Here is a 26206-nt window from a genome sequence, read left to right as displayed (position 1 = left end):
TGAAGAAAAAGAGGCTATGATCTGTGACAAATAAGTACAGGAGAAGGTGGTGGCAACTATGTCGGTGGTGCAATTCCCAGACCTTAAGAGGGCCAAAAGGGTGAAGGTAGTGGCAAGAGATTCCAGGTCACTTGAGACTAAAAAATCTTGGAAAGAGAGAAGCTCCACCCCACCTCTCGCCTAGCCAAAATGGGCGACATCTATCGTCCTGCTTCACAATCCCTTTGTAGTGTTACAAGAAAAGAAAGCCCCTGATTTGGATCCCCCGGGAAACTTCATGGTAATCGTGGGGAATAGGAAAGCACCAATGGAGGAGGACACTAAGAAAGAGGTCACAAGAGGAGTTCCTTAGGAGGCGGAGGAGTTTGCTCCCCTATCTCAGTAATGGAGGAGCTCATTACCCACTCATGGAATGTTAAGCCTTCTCAAGAGCCAGAAGAAGAGCTCCCTCTTCAAGGAGAAAGTTAGAAAAGGAAAGAAAGTTAACTGATAGGCTATCCAAGAACATCACCTCGATGTTGCAAGTAAAAGAAAACAAGCACTGGGGAAAAATCTTGTATCTTATGGAGAGGGTGGTGATGGGTACAATGGTGTAATGAAGGTTGTGGACCTCTACAGACCCTGAACCCAAGGTGGTGTTCAATCATCCACCTAGGAGAGATTTGGGAGTAAAGATCAAGTGGGGGAGGCAACATATCACCGTTCTCAACATTTATGGTCCCTACGTGGTAAAGGAAAGAGCAAAGCTCTGGGATCATCGAAAAGGCGTTCACGTGGAAGGGGAATGACTTGTGATGGGAGACTTTCAAGGAGGTGTACAACATCCTTATGGTATTGTTGGATTGGTTCTCTCTGTAATGGATGAAGGCAAGATGGGTGTCAATTCTAAAGAACTTCTGGTGTCCACAATGGCTGCTTAGGATGAAGGTCTTTGTATGGAAGTTACTCTAGGGGCCTTGCCGAATGGGGTGAAGTTCCTAGCTAGAGGTATTGGTCTAGAAAGTGAGAACCTCCTCCACCTTTTCAGCAAGGACTTCCCAAGGATCTGTGGCCTGGCAAGAAAGACATGCAAGTGGGTTCAAAAAACAAAGATTGGGTTCTGCTAGAACGATCTTTTCTTGGGTGGGAGGGTGTTCATGAGACAACCACTTTAATCAGTACACAAATTGTCAAGTTTTGTTACTTTAAACACGTCGGGAAGGCCAGGAATTGTCGACTTTTCAAGACGTCATTGAAACAGCAAGGTTCACGGAGATCATTCAAGAAAGTAAGGAAGCAATTATTGTGATTGGGAAACAAAGAAACTCTGAAGAGTGGAACAAGATTGTGACTACAACAATAACAGAACTGCATGGGTAAGAGTTTAATCCTTAGCCACTCAAGTGTTTTACCTTTGCCACGGGGTGGCCCCCCTATTAGCTGATGTATTAATGTTTGCTAGAAGATGTCATGGCTCAACATGAGCATGACTAGTAAATGTAATTCTTTTGGGTTGCTAATATAATCTACTCATGATTGTGAGTTCTGCAAAAATAAAATAAAATAATTACATATTGGTATTTATGTTATTATAGCACATATTTGAACCTGATGAATTTGCAATGTTTTTTTGGGTTGATTGAAAGAAGACATCCCCAACAAGTTGCAATTGAAAATCTAAGTGGATCATGGTGATGTTCTCTGAGAGATACCCCTCCTCGGGGGTCTATGCACATACAATTTACACCTTTATACAAATTTTAATATACATCAGAGTTGCGGAAGCATTTGCATAGGGGAGGAGGAATAGTGTCGGTTGATTAAATGGGAAGCCCATGGCTTCCAGAACTTTGTGCCAGTGTCCTCCTAGATCCCAAGCGAAAAATAGGATTATTGTCTGCAGTGTCCAAACAATAAAATTTGCATGCCAAATAGGACCAAATTTGTAACCACCAGTAGCGAGAGGGGAAATGAGACTCTTGGCTCCTGCAAAGACAGAACTGAAAATCATGATTCCCAAGAGTGTGCCGAAAATCCACCATATATGGCCACGTTGTTGGTTTGGTGAGCTCCAGTTGTCTTCAGAACCTTGCTTACTGCCATGACTGGAAAAACCTGCAAGCATATCATGCTTCTCTTGGGTGTGCTCAAACATGTCAGCTGTCTTTTCTGATGTTGATAGTAAGCCATCTACCTTGCGGCTTAAATACAAGTGTGATCCACTTACCTCTCTCCATAGAGAGGATACACTCTTTATAAAAAATTGCACCAAATTGGAAATGAGTCCTTCATTCTTGCATTCTATTAGTCTTTTGTCTATCCATGGCTCCTTAACTCTTATCTCCATGCTAATCTTATCTCTATATGTTATAGCGACTAGCCATAGCCATAGGTCTGATGTATCCCATGCAAACACAATGCTGTGTTGTGGAGGATTCTGGAACATCCTTAAAAGGTTGGCAACATATTGATCATCAAACTTACTCTGAACACCCTCACATAAACTGGAGGCATTACCCATCTCCAAGTTTATAACACCTTTCAGTAGACTAGAGGCATTACCCATCTCTAAGTCTATGACACTACACAATAAAGTCTTGCTCGGTTGCCAAGCCTCTGGAGCAATATCCAACTCCAAACCTTCAGTCTTGCTTACCTCTTTGTTATGGTCCTCTAGTGAAACTTCCTTGATGCGAGCTTCCTTTAGCTTGCTACATTGTCCTTGGTCCATGTTGGTGCACATGCTTCTGTTTTCAAAGCCCTCCCCTTTGCTTGATATGTTGTCCATCTGCTGCAAAGCCTTGCTAGCAGGCTGGTCTTCCTCTTCTCTTGTATCTTCCATGCCCTCTACATTCCTCTTACTCTGGCGAGGCGTGATCAACACTTGACACTTTCTTACCCTTACTGCCCAATGCTGTCGATTGATTGCTTTGGTGCCTATTTCATCCAGGGTTAAAGATGTACTCACATTTGTAACAAAATTTTCTTGACTTACCTCCCCCACTAGGGTAGCATCTTTTGATTCTTTAACCTTTTGTTCCACTGCTTCAGTCCTTTGAACAAACTTCTCGCTGGATTCTTCTTCTGTTATCTGCATCTTGACCTCTTCTGCAAGACCAATGATAATTGGTGTGCGGGTACCAATTGGTGGTGGGCGTAGGATGAGTGTAAGTGGTGATTGTGGTGGTGGTTGCATTGATGGCTATAGGAATTGAACTAGTGGGGCTAGCTGTGGCTGCACGGCTAGTGGTGGGATTTGAACAAGTGATATTGGTTGCATGGGCAACGGTGATCTTGCCCTTGGCGGAGAGATCTGATTTTATCTCCTTCCTCTATTGAAATTCTGCATTCTTGGATGTGGGCAGTAGTACATGCCATGGACGTCTTTCCCACAAATATAGCAGTGGTACTCTTGGTTTTGCCTTCGTTGTTCTCTTCCTTGTTCTGGATTTCTGATAGGTGCATGCCCTTGCTGCACCAGATGCATTGATAAACTCTCTAGTTGGATAGTGATGCGACTCAGCAGGTCTTGTTGCTCTTCTGATGCCTCGTGTGGTTGGGCTCTATGAATGGCTGTTGCAATCACTGAGGTTAGTCAGACTGAGCTTGATTCCTCTGACTCGTTGACTCTTGCTTGCATGCGCAACTTCTTGTCTTTAAGGCGGGCTACTTCTACTGCCAACTCATATGTTGTAGGAAATCTTCCCTTCACCTTCTCCTTAAGTGGCGACCACAAGCCAGCAATGAAATGGTCCTTCTTTAGGAAATTAGGCACTCCTTTACCTTCCTCCAGTGAGGCAACCCATCTCTCCCACAGATCCACAAACTTGGACTCATAGGTGGCATATTCTAGCAGACTTCCCTGCTCTAATTCCGTCAGTAGCTGCCATAGCTTCTCCGAGGTTGTGCCTCCACCACACCTCTTCACAAAGGTAGCATGAAACACATCCCCATGCATCTTTGGTAGCCTGGGGCAAAGCATTGTACCAAGACTTGGCCTCTACTTTCATCAGTAGAGGAAAAATTCAAAGCCGTGAGGCATTGTCATCCTTGTTGGAAACCACACAAGCGATGTCGAAATCATCGAGAAAGTCGGTGGTGACGTCTTCTCCCTTCTTTCCACTGAATGTGGGGAAAGAAACACTAGCCATGGTAGTAACTCAGGAAATTACAAACCTTTTTTTTTTCTAATAGATTAATGACAGTAGCGGCTTATAGCGGCTTTTTACAGGGTTGGGTAGATAGATTAAAATAGGATAAAGATGGAAACATTGAGCTAGAATAGAATAAAGATGCTTACATCAACAGAGTGGTAGTAATCCAGAAGGGGCAAGATGATGGGACATGGAGATCTCAGGATTTCATCAAGCATATCGGCTCCGAATAGGAAAACAATCTTTTGCTAGTAGAATATCTTCCTATCAATATACACGTTTACATGCATGTGTTGCAAAAATGGAAAGGAAATACTTCTGTCCTATTGTTATTATCCATGTCGGGTGTAGGGCAAGGATCTTGACCACTAAGGTTGCGTACCTCAGGTGTTGACGAGGTGACACCTTCACCACATGCTCCTACCTCTTGTAGAAGTCCACACAATCCTCCACATTAGGTTCAAAACAGACTGGGCGAGAAGAGTCTACCTCAATCGGCTTTCCATTCTACATGCGGCGACGCCCCTTGGGTGGTCGAACTTCATTTGAACTCTCCAGGTCTAGAGAGAGTGTAGGCCCACTTGCGTCCACCAATTGCTTTAGGCTTCCGGATTTAGACTTTGTGGTTGATGTAGTTGACGACTCCTCTCGAAGCATTAGAGAGAAAACACTTGGTGCTATAGAAAATCTGACTGTCATGAGAGTGCCACAGTTTTCAAAGGTAAAACTCACCATTCTTTCTTCACTTCCTCTGTCGGCACTCATTGATAGAATGCTTTGGTTGATAGCAGTGAGGGCACTTCATAGCCTTCCCACCTGATGCTCTCAATTTGTGGTTAGAACAAGCAACACGAGATGGGGAGCTTACCTCTTGAATACTGACGACACTCCAACCGGGCAGTAGTACTTCAATGAAGGCGGCTAGTGCCTCTTTAGTAGTCTCCTCTTCCATCCTCCAGTTAGAGAATTCCTTTAGCCATTCGTCCATGATTGATGATGTGCGTTACTTTCAGCATTGTAAACTAAAGGTTTCTGAGAAGCCCTCCTCCGTGGAGGCACCAAATGACGAGCGTAAAGCGCGATACGAACCCCGACGGCCTCTAAAACGCCGGGAGCCGATGCATGCCGCAAGCCGGTCACAGTAAAGCGAACAGGGGGCACCACCTAGCTTGAGCGGCTAGGACGTAGACAACGGTGATTTGAAATATCACGGGTTCTACACACACACACACACACACACACACACACACACACACACACACACACACACACACACACACAGAGAATAGACAGGTGATGAAAACCCTCGGGGGTGTGAGGGATAATTATTCTCTTCCAATATTTACAGCAACCTTATTTCCGGCGAGGTGGAAAATCATGGTGATAGAAAGATAGAGGGAGAAATAGTGAGCCTACTTGGTGCGTTCTCTAGAGATGACTCACTCACACGAAAGCTTACTAACATGAGTGTGTGTGCATCAACCGTTGGAGTCAAGATGTAGACACAGCTTCTTCACATAGTACGAATTCCCAAAGAAAATCGCTACACTAAGTCCCCTCTCTCGTGGTGCAAATGTTGCCAATTCCTCCCACCAAAATACTACCAAGTGTTGACCTATGATGAACTTGCCCCAAAAACACTGCCGTCACTCTCGACCCTAGGATTCTCCGTAGCTCACAGAAAACCAAAGTGGCTTACCAAAAGTCCTCACAAATAACTCCCTTTTTCTAAAGGTCAAAGGCAACAAGGGCTTTAACTACCTTTGAGAGGGTTGCAACAACAGAAAAGTTGAACACAAAAAACAACAGTTAATAATCGCTTTCTTAATAATAGCTCCAAGCTGGATACTACGATGACTTTGAGAAGCAAAACAATAATCGCTCAAGTAGAACACCAAGCATAGGCATGCGGTAATTATGGCGATTATTATCACAGAGATAATAATCGTGAACGCAGCGAGGGTGAAGTAAGCTACTATGGCACACAGTGCAGCAAGATTTCGATGCTAGGAGGGAAGTGTTGCGTGCATAGAGAGCCCCAACACAGCCCACCACAAGCCGATCGAGTCTAATGTAAGTGAGAGCACAGTGTTTATTGACTAACTCATATAAACAAGGATCACAATGTTGAGTGTTGGGGACTTAGCTGCCCCCCCCCCCCCCCCCAAACGGCGCAACGTTCGACGGGAAAAGGGCTCTTTGCTTATCAAAACCTATTCAAATCAAAAAATGGCCGGCTCAAATTTGTGCAAGAAGGATTTGAGGCTGGCTCAAATTTCAAGAATTTTAGTTGAAAAGTTCAAAATTATGTAGAATTTTCATTCTCAATATGGTGAAAAGGATCCAAAGACACCTCCATAAAATCATTTTCTTGAGTCGTGCCCCCTCCCCCGACGCCCGGCCCACCCCTCAAGTTCCTTCAGCAAAAGAATGAATCCATCTTTTCCTCCGATATGAACACACACAAAGGCAGTTTTAGATAATGTCCAATAACAAAATGGGCACTTTTTCCCTCCAACATGCATCACTAAGGGGGAGTATAAACTTTAAAGAGCACTAATGCACTTTCTTTCTCGAATCAAACACACTATTTTGAGCTCCCTTATAAAACATAGAAAGCTCTTTTATGCACCTTCAAAGCATCAATCAAAGATGTCAAGAAATTCATGCAGAAGAATGGAAGAAATGTGTTTTGTGTGCATATTTGGTGTGATTCCAAATTTAATGCTACCATGATAATCATGTTCCTAACCATGATAATCATGTAGTCAGTAATTTTCTCTCAACATGGCTACAGTATTTAAATAAGACATGAGGTTTTGTGCTTTTTATGTTGTTTCGTGTGTGCCTTTGTATGCATGCGTGTGCACTTGCCCCATAGCTTGTTTCTGGGAATGGTATGTATCAGTGCAAGTGTATGTTCTATTAAGCATTGTAAGAGGTGGTTTCCACTTTAATAAAAGTGAGCTTTGTCGTCAACAAGCACTAAAATAAATAGCAGGATGTAGGTCCCCAAAACGTTGTTTTTCATTAGTTTTGATGGGAATCTCGGAAGATGCTTTGTGCTTGAGAGAAGAAAAAAGTCATGCCTTTTACTCTTTATTTGCTATTAGTTAAGAGAGTTTTTTTTATTGTGAAAGACTTTATTTGCTTTAGAGGTGGTGTGGACGAGCGAGAGAGAAGGAGAGGTGCCATCACGAGCTATGGTTTCGAGTTCAATGTTCGATTGTTGTGTGAGGAGGGCTAGCTAATCGAGGCAATAGCAGGACACAAGCAAACAAGCCAAATAGTTGATGCGCGAAGGCAAATGGCACGAATGGATCAACAAGTGTTTTCTCTTTTCTTTGATTTTGAGGAAATTTTAGAAAATTAAATAGTTTTTAAGGATTTTACACTATTTTCCTCTATTTTGGCGCATAGTTTTTTCTTTTCCCCTTCTCCTGAACCGGCATTTTTGGAATTGAAAATGGCACGATATTACGCAAACACTGCGGGGGATCTGTGAAGGTGGGTTCCATCGCACGTGGAAGAGAGAGAGTGAGAGAGAGACAGAGAGGCCAGCTGCTGCGTATGTCAGGCCAACGGGGCGGAGAGAGAGAGAGATCGAGATTGCACTGCCTGCCGAAGTTGATAAGCTGCGTCTCAGAGCTGCGAAAAAATGGTGATGGCCACATGTAGAGGTAGCGAGGCGAGGAGGTCGATGAGAAGAAGGGCAGGCATGAAGATTGCACAGACAAAAGAGGGAAGAGGGAGCGATCCCTGTGGTGTGATCGGCGAAGGGAGTGCAGGGTGCAGCAGCAACAGATGTTTTTTTTTTTGCGGTGGCCATGAGCTCTGCAGCGCATGCCTAAGGATACAACTGGGCTACGGCATGGCATTCGACTGCAGTTTTTTGGTGTACAGGCTTGTCTAGGTAGTGTAGAATGGAGAGGTATCTCTCGATGGCGAAAGTTACGACCAAGGGATTGTTCGATTGCAAGTGGTGTTCGAGCTTCGAAGGCGCCAAGGCACTCCTTCATGCAAGAATTGGCTACAGAGCCGAGGGAGTTGCGATGCGATGAGAGTGTGTGAATCGACTGCAGTTGATTGCTAGTTTTAAAAGTTAAGGCTTGTTGGAATCTTGCTACTTAATTAATTAACGATGTGGAAGATATAAAGCACATAAATTGACTACAAAGACAAGTGGATATAAAGCACACACACTAACTACAAAGGTGAGATTTGATGTGAAGCATACCTATATATATACTATAATTGGAGTGTGTGGTGGAATGACTAGTGTTCTTTGTCCTACACACGGAACAAGTGCAATCAACAAAATGGTCACACATTAGCTATCTCATTGTCTCTCTCTCTCTCTCTCTCTCTCTCTCTCTCTCTCTCTCTCTCTCTCGGAGTGGGTGGCAGAGTGACTAGTGTTCTTCATCCTACACCCACACAAGTGTAATAACAAAATGGTCGTACCTTGGCTATCTTATTGTATCATACTCTCTCTCTCTCTCTCTCTCTCTCTCTCTCTCTCTCTGTGGGGTGGAGTGACTAGTGATCTTCATCCTACACCCGCACAAGGGTAATCAACAAAATGGGAATACATTGGCTATCTCATTGTATCGTAGACTCCCTCCCTCCCCATCCCCCCCCCCCCCCCCCCCCCTCTCTCTCTCTCTCTCTCTCTCTCTCTCTCTCTCAATCAATTCAACCTTCTACCAAGTGAAGATTTTATTGCCTTCTGACTTCTTTGAAGGGGTGCTTTATAATACCAAGACAACTATGGTGGAGGATGTTTGTTTGGGCTATGTCCAGGTTGCTTCAGGACTACCTTCAGATGGTGCACTTTTTTAAGGTACTTCTTTGATGCACTCAAGTTGCAAGCATAGAAACAATAGTGGGCATTAAAATAGGCATGACGACGAGAGAGAGCACGTTCGTAAATGCACATGATGGCGATGATGATGATAACGAGGAGGATCATGTGTTTTAATGAGCGTGCTGCTTCTTGTCGTCATGCTTGCTCACATTAGCACCTTCTATTGAGCACTCTATTTGATTATCCTTCTTGCACATGTTGGTTGTTGACTCATGCATATAGTATAACATTCTCTCTCTCTCTCTCTCTCTCTCTCTCTCTCCAAAGTAGATTTGCATCATATTGTCACAAACATATAATAATATCCACATATTAGGGTCATTGCCCTATATAGATTTAAAAAACTTTAAGTCTTCATCATCAATGCAAATTGCACATCCTTACCTTCAAGGATATCCCAATGTAAATCGGTGTTGTCCCATCATATGAAAGCAACATTTTGTAAAGCCCCACAATGTAATTTTGTTCTCTACTTAATATAACGCTCTCACACGTCCTTTATGGTAAAAAAAAAAAGATATCCCAAAGTGTGTGTGTTTTCGTTCTCAAACATAGAGAGTACTTGAGTTCTATTCTCTCTCTCGAGAGTACTTGAGTTCTATTCTCTCTCGCTCTCTCTCTTTCTCTCTCTTCCTTTTAATGGGAGTTGAGATTATCTAAATAGAAGTGTATTTCTTTCAGTTTAGATCATCTTAGCTCCCATTAAAAGTACACACTAAGAGAGAGGTAATAGAACTCAAGTACTCTCTTAATTTGAGCTTGCTCAAACACACACACACATGCACAGGCATACACACATCTCAAAGTTCTTGAAGCCTCTTTTAACAAAAAAAACTAAGAAAAGAAAAGGAGGAAAAGATAACAAAGGTGCTTGGGCTATACATATCTACAGCCACATGAATCATATTAAATGTATACATCTAGATGTTTCCTTTTGTTCGGTAGCTATTCCACCTTTGTGTGTGTGTGTGTGTGTGTGTGTCTCACAGTGAGTGAGTGAGTGAGTGAGAGAGAGAGAGAGAGAGAGAGAGAGAGAGAGGTTTGAAGCATGTATAGTTGATCAAACTAGTCTTAATACTTGTTGTTGTTGTTGTGTGTGTGTGTGTGTGTGTTAGAGAGAGAGAGAGAGAGAGAGAGAGAGAGAGAGAGGTTTGAAGCATGTATAGTTGATCAAAGTAGTCTTAGTAGGCATGCCCAATTTTGCATTCATTAATTTTGTTAGAATCCAAGAAGATACCTTTGTTGTAAGGGATTAAAAGTATAGCTAAGTGTTTTAGAGGTTCGTCTCACCAAGTGGCTAGAGCAGCTCGAAGTGCTGCAAAATTGAGGAGTCGAGGTCTTGCTTCACACCTGGAGCACTTCGAACGATTACTCGTATGCATTGTAGCTATTGCAAAAAAGAGCATAAAGCTAAATTTTTGCAACGTGCATTCATTACACATGTCACCTTGTACAAAAGCTAGTGTAAGCAGTGTTCATGAAAAATCATTTTTCAAAATATACAAAATTTTGTTTCTTGAATTTGCCAAGAGGAAATTGTAGAAAATTAGGTCTATTTTTTAGGTTTCTATACTATTTTTTTCTATTTTGGGGCGGAATTTTTCCTTTTCCCCTCGCGCTCAACCGTCATTTTTTAAATTCAAAATGGCATGATATTAAGTTGAGACACATTTTTCCCGAACACTGCTTGTAAGCATCTAGCAAGGTCACACAAGTAGCGTCTGGTACGATTCTGCAAGGGTTGCTCTTTGTGGCTGTGAGGGAAAAAAATGGGACCTGCCAGGTGGAAGAAGAAGTTTTAACGTCGTACGAAACTATCCAAGAAACCTTAAAGATCTAGCCGATGAGGAGAGTTGAACTGAAGACCTGGTATGAGAGAGAGAGAGAGAGAGAGAGAGAGAGAGTGAATTGTTAAAAGAGATCTGTGACGCTGGCCCCAGCAAGAGCGAGAGAGACGCGAAGATTTTTTCGCCTTCCTTGGAATGGAATTGCCATGCGCTGCTCGCAGTGGAGACCACCTGGAGTTTTCAGGCTGGGCATTGTGCGAGGTCGGCTACGCGGGGCGCCTAACTGGAGATGGTGTTGAGCACCTGCTGTCTAGGCAAGCCAACGATGGAGATCGGGCTGAGGAACTGTTGTGCAGGCATGACTCACAGGGCAACGATGGAGATAGTGCTGAGGAGGTACGACAGCGATGCAGATGGTCCTGACCGGCTGCTGTGCAGACAAGGGACGATGGCAACGGTGGAGGGAAGAGAGAGAGAGAGAGAGAGAGAGAGAGACTATTTTATCTGTTTTGGGGAGAGACGGAGGAACGGATCTGTCGAGATTCCGTTTAAAAAGAAAGGTAGACCCGGTAGATTGAGAAGAGGTTGAAATTTAGTCTTAATACTTGTTTAGATTGTTTGGTAAAGAAACTCGGCATTTTAAGAGATCACAAAAGCAAGATAAAAAGAAAAAGAAATCTAAAGTAGTCTTAATACTTGTTTAGATTGTTTGGTAAAGAAACTTGGCATTATAAGAGATCACAAAAGCAAGATAAAAAGAAAAAGAAATCTAAAGGCATATAGTTGAATATCTTGTATGATTACATTTGATTTTTTGGTGTCAAGATGCCGACATTATTGGGACTTTGTCCACCAAGTGGTCAGTTTCTGGATCTTCCCTGAAAAAGGCACGTTCCTATGAACCCTCCTTATCTACGATTTTAAGTTTCCTGTACCTATGTGGCAGTATGTCGCTCTAATTTTTGGAACAGGTCGAATGGGTTGGAATTTGTGGAGATGCCGGGGGGAAAAAGTGAGAGAAAGGGAGGCGTTTATCTGGGTCATGCAACGTGGCGAGCAGGCGTGTCGGCCCTGTCGACATCTGGGCCCTCCTTGTGAGTTTTATTTGATGCTCGTCGCGGTTTCTTTGTGTGCGATGCTGTGGACCAAGCAGCGTGTGCTTACTCTGAGTTGTCTACATTACGTGGTCTGAATCTGGTGGGTGCTCTCGACCATCCCTGTTTGTTGTCGACCATCCCTGTTTACTGTAAGTGTTCTACGCTACCTCGTGGTGCTCGTAGTCTGTTGTGAGTCTGCTGGTTTTTGCTAGGCTGTTTGTCATGGTGCGGCTGAAGTCTGAGGCTCGGGCCAGGGGGGAGGCAGAGCCATCAACTGCCTGCAGGAAAAGAAAACGTGTTGATATGCCAGCAAAGGGCAGGGCACCAAGAACACCTACAAAGATGATGGAGGTTAGTGTTACTGTATCGGTAGGGGGTGGAGATGTGGATGTAGAGTTGCTACAGCAAATGGAGAGATTCCTTCAAAACGATGCTGTAGCTGGGGTTTGTGCGGTTGAGAGGGGTGGTGTTCTTTTCCATTTGCATTTACAGATGGTCGTGAGGCTCTGGGCATCTTCATTGATTGCTGTGAATAGGAAAGTGAAAGAATATCTAGGATGGGACAAGGCATTGCCTCCGGGCGGGATGGTGTTGTGCCGTGGGCTTAAGCAACGAAAAATGCATACTTTTGAGGGTATGGTTGGTTATTATTTGAAGGAGAGTGGTGAGGTGCATTTTCAAAAAACAATGCATAATATAAATGTTGATGATGTCAAAAGGGGGATAGAGTTGTATAGCTTATATGGTGCGGACAAGGTAAAAAACAAAGTTTGTTTAACACCAGGCAATATCTTCGATAGAGCGTTGATGTTTTGGAAGTATAGATTGAAGCACCCTATGGCTAATGACTTCTTGTCGACTTTACATAGAATGGTGAAAAGCGGTAAGTATTATCCGTCTTCGTCGTGGATAACTCCGCACCAAGGGCGGGGGATGGAGTTGGGCAAAATAAAGGCACTTTGGAGGTGCATGGTGCATCCATCGACTGCTTCATACCAGGATATCACTAATATCTTTGTCAACAGTGATACATATAGCGCGACGCACCCGCGGTCGGACTGGTTTGTATCGCGTTGGTAGGAAAGAGGAAGGTAAAACATGAGCTTCGTTGAGATAATGGTTCGCAAACGCAAGTCGTTTTGATGCTTAGCGTGTTTGGCAGCCCGGATCTTCCCTTTGCTGACATTCCTGATGCGCATGTGCGAGATGCTGATGATAACAATGCGGATCTGTATGCGATAGATGCAGAAATAGGGGATGAATATATCCCGCTTGTCCATCAAATTGGTGTAACAACGGTTGCTTAGCGTAGTGATTCTGGTTGTTTGTAGTATTGTGTTTGTTTGTTTTTTGGTTTGGACAATGGTACTGACAATGTTGTGCTCATTCTGTCAGGCATAGAATGGACGACCAAAATCAAGACCAGGTGTTGGCATTGGAGGACACGCAGCCAGATGACTCATTCATGCAAGTCGAAGATGCACGAATTGATAGGATTGAGGACGTGTTGGTGGACATTTTGAAGGAATTCCTTGGTGACCAGACAAGGAGTCAACCATCACTACAGTCTGAACTTCTTGAAGCGATTTCTAGCATAAAAAGTGTGATCGACAGTTACGATGTTAATGTTGCCGATATCCAAGTGACAAAGTTGGAAGAGCGGATTTTGCTACTGCAAAAAGAAGTTGCTGGATTGAAGAAACAATTAAACCGCCTAAATGCAATAGCACGTAGGCTTTCACATCTGGTCAGCAAGACTGGTATTTGAAATATAGGTGCAATCATGAAAGTCGACTACTGTGCGGACAATGTCGTTTTGTGTGTTCTGTAATGGTTGGCTGCTAATGTATACTTATCTGTGTCATGTTAGTCAAGTACCGTGCGGACAATCTCATTTTGTCTGGTCTACAATCATTCCCTGTTGACTTGTACTTATTTGCGTCGTGATATGCAGTTTGCTCCAGATGTAATGAAGCAATGCTTCTATAAGGGGTATGAGCCTCCCGAAAACGGCCACGGGAGGGGACCCCCCACCTAGACAAGCTAGCCTCACTCCACGCACTCCTGCACCGTGGGGACTCCACACAAGGTTCCCCAGGGCACGCTATGACCCTCCATGAGTGCGGTGGAGCCTGAGGCTACGTGGGGCTAGGGACCCGGAACGCAAGACCCGCGAAATGCAACATGGCCGTCGACCCATGGAACGCAACCACGCCCGAGCCGGGCCCCCTTGAAGGCAACTCGACCCGAGCCGGTCCCGTCCGAGCCGGGCCCTCCTGAGCCGGTGCCGTCCGAGCCAGGACCCCTTGAAGACAAAAGCACCTCAACCCGAGCCGGTCCCGTCCGAGCCGGGCCCTTTGAGCGCAAACGCGCCCACCACGCACCTCTCCATGACGCGCCCAGCTCCTGGGGCGTCAGCCTTGGTATCAGAGCTCCAGGTCCCGTTCCAGAGCTCCAGGAAAAGAGCTCCAGACCCCCGTTCCCGTGACGCGCACGTTACTCCCGACGGCCCAACCTCCCGGGTCGTCACACTTGGTAAAAGAGCCCCAGGCAAAGAGCTTCAGACCCCCGTGCCCACTTGACGCGCACGTTACTCCCGACGGCCCAACCTCCCGGGTCGTCACACTTGGTTCCAGAGCTCCAGGAAGTCAGAGCCGTTCGCGTGACGCGCCCAACCCCCGGGCCGTCACCCGTGACCCGAGCCGGTCCCGATCCGAGCTGGGCACCTCCAACTTGATGCGCCCAACCCGCGGGCCGTCACACCTCCAACAAAAAGGAAAGATGCGAGCCAGACAGGGCTCTTTATAACAAAAACAGAAAAAGAGAAAACGCGACGGACCAAGTCAACCGAGTTCGTCGCGCCCCGGCCACTTTTGTGGTCTATGCTGAGCTGAAGACCCACTCAAGTCTACAAGAGACCACAGGGCCCCAAGCTAGCCCTCCAAATGACGTCCACACAGGGACCAACTTCGCAAGTGCTGCATTGCGACGGACTCTCCTTCAAATTCGGCTTTCAAGAAGTCTTCGCGCGGGCCAACGCAGCAGGTGGCTCCGCGCACTCCGGGTTACCTTTTGGGGAATGCTCAAGTATGGGGAATTCTACTTGGGTATTCAAAGCATCTTTTTTCAGCCTTCTGCCAAAAACCACAAAAATACACACATCTTATTCTCAAAAAGTACAAAAACAAAGCATGCTACATACTTGCATTCGAGTACAGTTTTCACGCACTTTGCACTTATATGCACCCCTTAGTCCCTTGGCCTCATGCATAGCCAAGCTCTCTTTTCCCTTCGTTCGACAAGGACGTCGAACTCTTTTCAACCGGGGGTGTATATAAGGGGTATGAGCCTCCCGAAAACGGCCACGGGAGGGGACCCCCCACCTAGACACGCTAGCCTCACTCCACGCACTCGTGCACCATGGGGACTCCACGCAAGGTTCCCCAAGGCACGCTATGACCCTCCGTGAGTGCGGCGGAGCCTGAGGCTACGTGGGGCTAGGGACCCGAAACGCAAGACCCGCGAAACGCAACACGTCCGTCGACCCATGGAACGTAACCACGCCCGAGCCGGTCCCAACTAAGAATGAAAGAACTATAATTTGAAAAACAAATCCACAAAAATTTATAAATTGTTCTTAAACGGAAGAATTTCTTCACAACTAAATGTTTTCTTTCATCTTTTGGTTTTAGTATGCAAATATAACCTTTTGCTTTAGTGTAACATGTATCATCATTAGAAATTAAGTTTAGACATTCCTAATATTGAAAAAAATCATTTCAAAAAAAAAAATCATATATACATGTCACATGTAACACTTGATCAAAAGAGTATCGCATGAAGAAAAATGCAATTAATTAGTGTCATCTTCATGAAATAGTATAATTATTAACTTAAATTTTCACACAAAATTACTTAGGTCCACCAGTCTTTTAGAAATGTTTCTATAATCCAATGATCAATGCCATTTAATCGTTTTTCAATGTCATTTAAATGTCCATATTAACTCTAAAATCCAAACCTATATTGAAAATAATCACATTGGTTTCTTTACATAGTTCACTATAATTTTTTTCTCAAAAAGCAATATACTAAACTTCATCCAATTTTGATTAGCAAGTAAATTCTCTATGTTTACTTCTGAAATAACTTGACCTATTAGTCACCTTTTGCCATATATCTATTACTCCCTTTATGATATACCCGCTCTACAACCTTTTAAAATATCTGTTGTGGAAAATAAATTCTATAAATACAACCCTCATCTGCTTTTGCATTATATATATATTTATTTATTATTATTATTCTTATTATTTGCCATACTCACTCAAATGAGTGAGTAGAAATAGATTAAAATAAAGCAACAGCCATACAACCTCCATGCCCAAAAAGAGCCATGGAGTTTCCCAAAAAATGCACCACTAATAGGCTGATATCAAAACCATCGTGAAGGCTTTTACAGGGAGCCCTGGCACCCGCTACTACAAAAAGAACCAGGCTTTTACATGGAGCCCATAACCAAAGCATGTACATCAAACTTACAATACTACAAATAACTATCGAGAAAATAAAACCTTCAACCAGCAATAAAAGTAGTGTAGCAACCAAGAAGCCACCATTGCCATGGGTGTTGCCACCATCCAAAGCAATGTCCATGATCGCCCCACCACCCCCAATCCAGTCAACACAGCAGGGTCGAACCAGAGACAACCATCCGAAGCAGACCAAGTAGCCACCGAGCAACCAGGACCAGCATCCATCAGAGAGACACCACGAGTGCATGGCAATGAAAGGGTGCCATACCCATCACATAACACGGCAAAATGGCTGGTGCTACAAGCGGGCCAAGCACCTGTCACATGCCAAGACTACCCTTTCCAACCACCTTGGCTGAACAAAGCTTGAATCAAAGACGTACAGACTGCCATTTCAACCCCAAAGGGGCCTTGGAAGGGCGACCTCCACCAACGCCAAAAAAAAAAGGAGCAGGCACTTGGATGAGGATGCAGACGCTTGGCCAAAACTATCGGACCCTGCCTCTTAGGGACATCAATCCCTCAATAGATGAGGCCACCAAGACCGGTGCAACCACCATCTCATCCCTCCACACCCCCGCCCTGCTGCAGGTTGACTATGGCCTCCTTGCCCGCTCAGATCTCGTAGGCCACAGAGCCATGCAGGGGAGCTCCCGCTGAAAGATCGCTTTTGGCGTGTACAAAGTAGTGTTTATATGCATGGTCATATGTACAAAAATATGTAAATACATGAATTTGGGAGCTTTGCAAAGTGGTTTCAAGTTTGAAAAAAGATGCAACGTGTACACGTTCTGAATAGTCTGGCTCGCGTGCTAGTAGTCGGACACATGTACATACCCAGATAGGGTATCGGGGCCTTGGATATGGTTCTAGGTGTCTTATTTTGGCTCTAGATAATGTGTTTGAGGATTCTAGAATGTAAATAATGCAAGCGACAAGTATGGGTACTCTCATCTTGCTCGGGAAGTTTGGGACATGCAGTAACTGTTTATTTACGGTGCCTGATCTGCGGTGATGCTTGCACCATCCTAGAAGTGTTCAAAAAAAGAATGTGGGGATGTGGCAAAGTGCTTTAAGTATTGAGGATAAAGCGTACAAAAATTTGGTGAATTTTGGAGTCCGTTTGGGGTTTTTTCCGTGAAAAATGCCCGTCGTGGGTCAAAACTAGCCAAACTGGGTCAAAAAATGATGTAAAAAGGCTTCAATTTGCCACATCACTCACCGTGCCGTGAGTGTTCCAGCTGAGGGAGTATTTTTGAAGCCAAGTCTTGGCGCTTTCACCTCTCCGGGTGGGGAAGGAAGCACGGTTCCTACAGGTGGTCTAGTGTAGTCCTCTCGCGTTCCCGTCCTGTTTTCAAGTGTGTGGAGGAGTGAATGAGAAATTTCTCTCTTCAATTTTTCACTTGTGAGAGTCTTATGGAAGTTCTGAGGTTTCCATGGATGTGTGTGCGCGATTAATTGAGGGAAGAAGGTGTGGCTTTCTGCAAGACTATGTGACCTTGTATCGGTACCATTAGGGTTGGTGCTACTCCAAAGAGTCCAACAGAGTGGAGTTTCGTGAAGCTTTTACAATGGTTTGAGAGAGGCCTTTTGTGGCTGGTGTTTTTCAGTTTTTGATGGTTTTTCTTGTATATTTTGGTCACCATCAAGTGTGATTTCAAGTGGTAATCAACTCGGCTCACCTTGTAGTGTCTGCGAGTAGGCAAGGGCTTGTAGGTCGAGGCGTTTGGAGTTTGAATTGAGCTTGTGGGTGATATTTTTATTGAGCTCTTGAGTGGTGGTGGGTGTGGGTTGGAATTCAAGTAAATTTCTTGTTTGTTGTTGAGTTGTCTGGGTGTGTGAGTGTGCACACGGTGTCTTTTGCTCCATCATCCTTTGGCAATCCTACTGGGGAGCGGAAATTTGCCGGTTGTGCACCCAGGTGAAGCGGTTTTGCTGTGAAGTTTGAGCTTCATTGAAGAAAAGTGGTCGTTTGGTTGAGGTCCAAGACTTCAACTTTTCTGGAGTTACTCACACAAGGGAGAAGCGACTCTGAAGAGATGGCTTATAGTCAGCTAGTGTTCACAGGGAAGGAGGATGTGAAGGACTGGATTGCGGACTTTGAGTGGCATACGCTTGGTATGCACATTGTGAATGACGAAGCAAAGCTTCATGTATTTCCTCTTGCGCTCAAAGGAGAAGCTCGTGAGTGGTTTGAAGGTTTAGAGGAAGACAAAAAGCAAACATGGGAGCAGGTGAAGCTAGCAATTTTTGACAGGTTTGGAAAGAAACTAACTACAACAGAAGCGACAACAAAATTGAGAGGTTTGCAGCAAGATGTTCATGCTAACTTTAAAGAGTTTTTGCAACACTTGAAAGGAATTTGAGCTCAATTAGAGGTGGCATCCCAAGTACCTCCAGGGGATTTCTTTAAAGTGCATCAGTTTATGGATTGTCTCCATCCAAGTGTAAGGGAGAATGTCGATCAGGATAAGCTTGCTACATTTGAAAGAGCTGTGGAAATTGCCGAGGCCAAGAGCAAGAAGATCAAGAGAAGGTGGGAGCAAGGCATGACACACTCTAAGCCAGTTGTGGTGCAACCAATGGTCCCTGTGGCAATGGATGATAGAGTGGAGCGAGTGGTTCAAGGTCCAGATCCCGTTACGGCCCGGGTTTTGCATGATCTTGCCGATAAATTGCAAGAATTAAGAATTAACACAATGAATAGGAACCAAAGAGAAGAGCTGCCAACTGGAAGAGGTAGGGGACGAAGGCTACAAGGTAGATGCTACAATTGTAATGAAGAGGGTCACTACGCCCCTGATTGTCCTGAACCACCAAGAAAAAGAGGTGCGATATACCCCTTATATGGACGTGGTCGAGGAAGAATAGAAGAAAATCATCAAGAGCGGGCACTAGATGCACCACCGCCACAACAACCACCACAACCATTGCCTAGAAATGGAGAAGGCAGAGCTATTAACATCATTACCCTTGAGCATCACAATGTAGATGTTTTGGCCAACAAGAGAGCTAGGCATGATAGGGAGAAAGAGACAGAAGAAGAGAGGGAAACAAGAGCAAGGAAAGGAAAGGCTAAGGTAGAAGATAGACCAGAGAGTAGCAAGAGGCGGCAAAGAAGGAAAATTGGTCCAAAGGACTACCTCCTTGGCCAAGATGTTGAAGACTATGATATTGTCGACGACATACGAAATCAAAAGGCAAATATATCTTTTGGTAAGTTGGTGGCTTTGAAGTTAAATTGAGGAGGCAGTGGACCAAGTGTGTGAGTATGTGGCTTCCTTCCAAGAAGGAAAAGCATCAAAGCATGGTGTCATCTTTGAGGGTTGGTCACCCACTGGATATGGTGCCAATAGTTGAAGCTATACTGGAAAAGAAGACAGAAGTGCAAGCATATGTGGATGGTGGTGCCTAGCTGTGTGTCATGACCGAGGCTATCATGAAGGAAGCAGGTGTTAAGATGTCAGTGAATGCTTCGATCCGTATGAGGATGGCCAACCACAAAAAGGCAAGGTTTCTTGGAATAGCTTAAGATGTGAAGATAAAAGTCTTGGGGATTGAGTGCTTGGTTGATTGCTACATGATGCAAGCGGGTGAGAATGCTTATTCGATCATTTTAGGGAGGCCATGGCTTATAACCCTTGGTGCTAAGCATGATTGGGGCACGGGCTTGATCACCATCCCCGACAAGGAGAAAGGAAGGACCATTGTCTACAACATGAAGACACACGAGAACCGTACACAACCCCTAGTGGAGATGCAAGATACGGATTTGATAGAAACCACGTCATACGATAGTGATGCTTCATCTGCAACATCAGAAGAAAGTGTAGAGGAAGCCTTGATGCAATTATGTCTTGATCTTTTTGGGATAAGTGTTGAAAAGGAAGCATTGGTGCCTGATGTGAAGGTCAAGGAGGAGAAGGATAGTCCAAAAGCAATTGTAGAGCCTGCCAAAGTGAACGCAAGGAGCATGCTAGGAGAGGACTTGACAGAGAAAGAAAAGAAGGAGTATGAAGACCTGTTCATGGTTTCCAAAGCTATTCGCCCCTAAATATACAGAGTTGCAGGGAGCTAAAGGAGTTGAGCATAGAATCAATCTAAAAGAAGGTGCCAAGCCAAAGGTTCAAAAGCTTAGGAGGTTGGGGGTCATTCATGAGAAGGCACTTCATGAAGAGGTGACAAAGCTTTTGGAAGCACATTTCATCTTTCGAGTGGAGGAGTCCGAATGGGTCTCTTCAGTTGTTATTGTGCCCAAAAAGAATGGAAGATTTAGGATATGTGTTGATTTCAAACCTTTGAATGCTGCCACAAAAAGAAATCATTATCCACTACCCTTCCTAGATGAAAACCTCAATCAGGTTGCAGGTCATGAATGTTACTCAATCACGGAAGGATTTTCTGGCTAATTTCAGATATTGATAGCGATTGAAGATCGATTGAAGACGAGCTTCATTACTCCTTGGGGTTGTTTTGCCTAGAAACGAATGCCTTTTGGGCTGGTTAATGCATATGCTACCTTCCAAGGATGGATGAATAGAGTGTTTGGTCCCTACTTGGGTAAGTTCATTCACGTTTTCATGGATGACATTGGGTGTTATAGCTCAAGGGTCACACATTTGGAGAAGTTGAGGTTGAGTTTTGAAAGGATTCAACAAGAGGGTGGGCAACTCAACCCAAAGAAGTGTAAGTTTGCTCATGCCACAGTCCATTTGCTAGGACATGTGGTTTCCCAAAATGGAATCGAATCCGACCCAGAGAAAGTTAAGGCTTTGCTGCTTATGGATCCACCCACCAACACAAAGGATTTGGAATCGTTTGTGCATAAGCTCAGGTACTTGTCATGTTTTTTTTGGATGCTATGTCAGTTTGTGTATCCTCTCCAAAAATTGAGTCAAAGAGTTCAAAGGTTTGAGTGGAATGAAGACATGCAACAGGATTTCGATGGTATCAAGGAGGTATTGTGTGCTTTACCAACAGTGAGTCCTCCCGACTTGCATTCGATTTTCTATGTATCTCTCTTAGTGTGGGGTCAGTAGCTTTTGGGTCGGTTCTCTTACAAAAGCAAGGAAGGAACTTCAAGCCAATTTGTTTTGAGAGCAAGATGAAGAATGTAAGTGAATTCTCCTACAGGGAAATGGAACAGTGGGTATTTTCCTTGGTTCTTACTTCTCACAGGTTCAAAACCTATATCTTGCCCCAAAAGTTCTATGTGCCCACCACATCGAATCTTTTGCCTGATGTAGTACAACATTTGAAGCCTAGAAAGCGCATCTTAAAGTGGACTTTGGATCTTCAAGAGTATGAGTTTGAGTTTAAAGTGGATCATTCTGTTTTAAAGCTCACTTGGCAGACATAGTGGTACATAAGGGAGGGGAGATTTTGTCTTACCCAAGGGTTGACAAGGATGATCTTGAAGAGGAAGTAGATATTACATATGCATATACAATGATGTTTGATGGTGCATACAGGAAAGTTCTCCAAAAGGCAAGTGGTGGGGTAGTCATTAAGAACCCAAAAGGCGATGTAATCTTTTCTAGAGCCTACGATCTTGACGAAGCTGAAAGTAACAATGAGGCTGAGTATCTCACGCTTTTCCTTGGGTTGTAGCAGTGTGTTGAGTTTAGATTGAAGAGGGCCATTGCCAAAGGGGATGCGTTGCTAGTCATGAATCAGTTGCTTGGTTTGTGAAATGTTAAGAAAGATAATTTGAAGAAGTGGTTCTATGGCATCAAGAAGCTTTTGCATGAGTTTGAGAAGATACAGTTTAAGCATGTTCCTCGTGAGTAGAATAAAGAAGCTGATGAGTTGGCTAGGGACAAGTTAGATGCCTTGGTAGCTCCTTTAAAGGTCAAGGAAGCTTTGTATGCAGGAAGGGAATCATTGCAAGATGTAGAAGTATTTCTTGATAAAGGGCAATGTCCAGAGGGCATGTCAAAGGTTCGGCGTAAGAGAATAGTTGCAAAAGCAAGAAACTACACATTGGTAGGTGAGGATCTCGTGCTTTATGGCAAGGATAGCATTTTGAGAAAAGTGCCGTACAAAGAAGAAATAGGCTTGATTTTGGAGCACTGCCATGAAGAAACAGGCCATCAAGGCAAGGATCAGGTTGTCTTTTGTGTTTTGAGAGCAGGTTACTGTTGGCCCTCTATGATGAGAGATGCTTATTTTTGCTGCAAGTCATGCCATGAATACCAAGTGTTTGCAAATCAGAAGCTTTTGGCTGAGCCTCAAAAAGCTATAATGTTTTTTGATGCATTTGCAAAATGGGGAGTGGATGCTGTAGGTCCAATTCCAAGGACCAACAATGGCAAAAGGTATATCCTTGTGGCTGTGGACTATTTGACAAAATGGGTGAAGGCAAGAGCGGTAAAAGATGTAACAGCAGGAAGAGTAGCCTCTTTTTTGTATGAACAGGTGTGTTGCAAGTTTGGAGCTCCTATGGTTATCATTTCTGATTGTGGACCAAGGTTTAGGGGAAAACTTGTTGTTGCTCTCATGGAGAAATTGAAAATTCAGCATAGGCATTCTTCTCCTTACTACCCACAATGCAATGGGTTGGTTGAGAACTGCAATGGTCAAATTGTGAAGATGCTATGAAAGTATGCTAGAGGGTATCCTAAAGAGTGGTACTTGGACTTGGAAAAGTGTTTGTGGGCTTATAGAACTGCGTATAGAGTGAACTTGTTTATGGAAAGGAAGAAGTTGGATTCCTTGAAGTTGTTGTGCAGAATGCAAGGTGAGCATATTGACAAGTTGCAAGAAAGAATTCTTTCTCTAGAGTTTTTGCAAATGAATAGAGAGAAAGCCAGTGATTATTATCTTCAACAAGTAGAGACAAGAATGGAGAAAATAAATAAGAGGCTTCCAGAGAAAAAGATCAAAGAGGGAGATCTGGTGATGAAGTATGATTCTTGCTTGGATTTTACTTTTCAAAAGAAGTTGAGGGACAAATGGTTGGGTCCGTATAGAGTGAAGCATGTATTCCCTAATGACACCTATGAGCTGGGAAAAAAATTTGGTGAACGTTTGCGCTACAAAATAAATGGGTATCAATTGAAGAAATATTTTGCGAGGGATGTGGTTCCACATGCAAATAGTCTCTTGGTTGAGCATAAATGTTCTACCTAGAGGGTGGGCCATGATGATAGATGCTTTTGGCGTGTACAAAATTAGTGTTTATATGCATGGTCATATGTACAAAAAGATGTAAATACATGCATTTGGGAGCTTTGCAAAGTGGTTTCAAGTTCGAAAAAAGATGCAACCTGTACACATTGTGAATAGACGGGTTTGTGTGCTAGCAGTCGGACACATGTACATACCCAGATAGGGTATGGGGGCCTTGGATATGGTTCTAGGTGGCTTATTTTGTCTCTAGAGAATGTGTTTGAGCTTTCTAGAATGTATATAATTCAAGCAACAAGTATGGGTACTCTCATCCCGCTCGAGAAGTTTGCGACATGCAGTAACTGTCTATTTATAGTGCCTGATCTGTGGTGATGCATGCACCACCCTAGAAGTGGTCAAAAATAGAATTTGGGGATGTGTCAAAGTGATTTGGGTATCGAGGATCAAGCGTACAAAATTTGGTGAATTTTGGAGTCCGTTTGGGGCTTTTCCCGCGAAAAATGTCTGCCAAGGGTCAAAACCGTCCAATACTGGGTCAAAAAATGTTAAAAAATGACAAAAAATGGTGTGAAAAGGCTTCAATTTTCCATATCACTCACGGTGCCATGAGTGTTACAGATGAAGGAGTATTTTTGAAGCCAATTCTTGGCACTTTCACCTCTCGGGGTGGGGAAGGAAGCAGGGTTCCTACAGGTGGTCTAGTGTAGTCCCGTCTCGTTCGCGTCCTGTTTTCGAGTGTGTGGAGGAGTGAATGAAAGCTTTCTCTTTTCAATTTTTCACTTGGGATAGTCTATGTAAGTTATGAGGTTTCCATGGATGTGTGTGTGCGAGGAATTGAGGGAAGAAGGTGCGGCTTTCTGCAAGACTATGTGACCCTGTATCGGTGACATTAGGGTTGGCGCTACTCTAAAGAGTCCAACAGAGTGGAGTTTGGTGAAGCTCTTGCAATGGTTTGAGAGAGGCCTTTTGTGGCTGGCATTTTTGAGTTTTTGATGGTTTTTCTTGTATATTTTGTTCACCATCAAGTGTGATTTCAAGTGTTGATCAACTTGACTTACCTTGTAGTGTCTGCAGGTAGCCAAGAGCTTGTAGGTCGAGGCGTTTGGAGTTTGAATTGAGCTTGTGGGTAGTATTTTTATTGAGCTCTTGAGTGGTGGTGGGTGTGGGTTGGATTCATGTAAATTTCTTGTGTGTTGTTGAGTTGTTTGGGTGTGTGAGTGTGCGCACGGTGTCTTTTGCTCCATCACCGCAACCCTAGTGTTTCCCTACTTTTGCATTATATTTTCTTAACATGCCACCGTGATTCTTCACCTTGTTTCATTTGAAATGCCAATGCTGATACTGCAACTTCTTTTAGGTATTAAAATTGATTTAACCAAAGAAACTCATATTACAAGGTTTCTTTTTTTTACCAAACTCACAATAGTGAGTGGAGATATAAAATAAAAACCAAAGTACGTTACGATTAGAGCCATGCTCCCTTCAAGCCATGGCTTCTTCTATGCTAAGATAATGCCACTATGGGCTGAAGAGGGTCTGGTCTCTAGTTCACCACCCAGCATGAGAAGAATGAGGTTTTCCCCTCATTCCTGGAACCTAAGAAAAAAGTCTAATACAAAATCTGACCTTGGAGAGAGAGTTATAGTAACCAAGGGAGTAGATCAAGTGTGAACAAGGAATCTCTAAAGGATAGAGTAGCCCCCCAACCTTGAGACGCTCATATTTATTGATGTGACACTTATTGCATTTTAGCACGTAAGTTTGGACATCGTTAAACAAACGAAGCCAATAAAATTTCCTTTTGATTAGTGCATAGGTTTTCTAAATCCAAGGATGAGTGGCACTAGGACTATCATGACTTTCTTTAAGAATTTGGGTCTAAAAGTCACCAATAGTTGGTACACACACTCTACCCTTGTAGAGTAAATACCCATCATCAATGGAGTAGTTAGCATACTTCTCACTCGACAAAGTTTATCACCCCTAGAATGAGAGGTGGCCTCTTTAGATAGCTATTCCAGTGTTAGAGTTCAGAGCTATTGATTATCTACATAGTTCAATTAGCGAGGACTGGAATTAAGTATTGGACTGAAACAGAGAACTTAACTAGAATAATGTATTGAAATGGAAGAAACAAACTAGAAGACTAGGAATAGTATTATAGATTCAAATCAGTAGTACAAAGATAATCAGTAAAGTGTCGGGGGATATGTGTTCGCTACGTGAGCCAGACAGACGTCGGGCCTCTGGCTGTGGGAGGTGTGAAAGAGAGAGAACAAGAACAAGTGATAACTCTGGCAATCACCGCAATCATCAATTAATTGATTAACACATCTAAGTACAACTTAATCTTTAGCCAAGGTGGGTTGTTAACAGCGCCGTCACTTGGATCATCTGCTAACTAGGAGCTTAAGCTCCCGTTTACAAGATTAACCAGGCCGTTAACGACACCGAACTTAAGAAAATGCTTAATCAACTTTGAACTGATGTCGGTGATGAGATTCCCTTCTGTCGCTTTATCTGCCTCATTTACCTCATGGATTCTGCAAGCTTCGATTGTGCTCACTGCTTCAATTATCAAGCTTCAATTCACTCCATTAATTGGCGTTCTCCTGCTCTTGACCTCTTGATTCTTTAGGTTGAGTCAGTTGCTTAT

The sequence above is a fragment of the Adiantum capillus-veneris genome, chromosome 6 (genome assembly GCF_014529385.1).
Source record: "Adiantum capillus-veneris isolate H3 chromosome 6, ASM1452938v2, whole genome shotgun sequence".
NCBI lineage: Eukaryota > Viridiplantae > Streptophyta > Polypodiopsida > Polypodiales > Pteridaceae > Adiantum > Adiantum capillus-veneris.
This window is presented reverse-complemented; position numbering follows the sequence as displayed.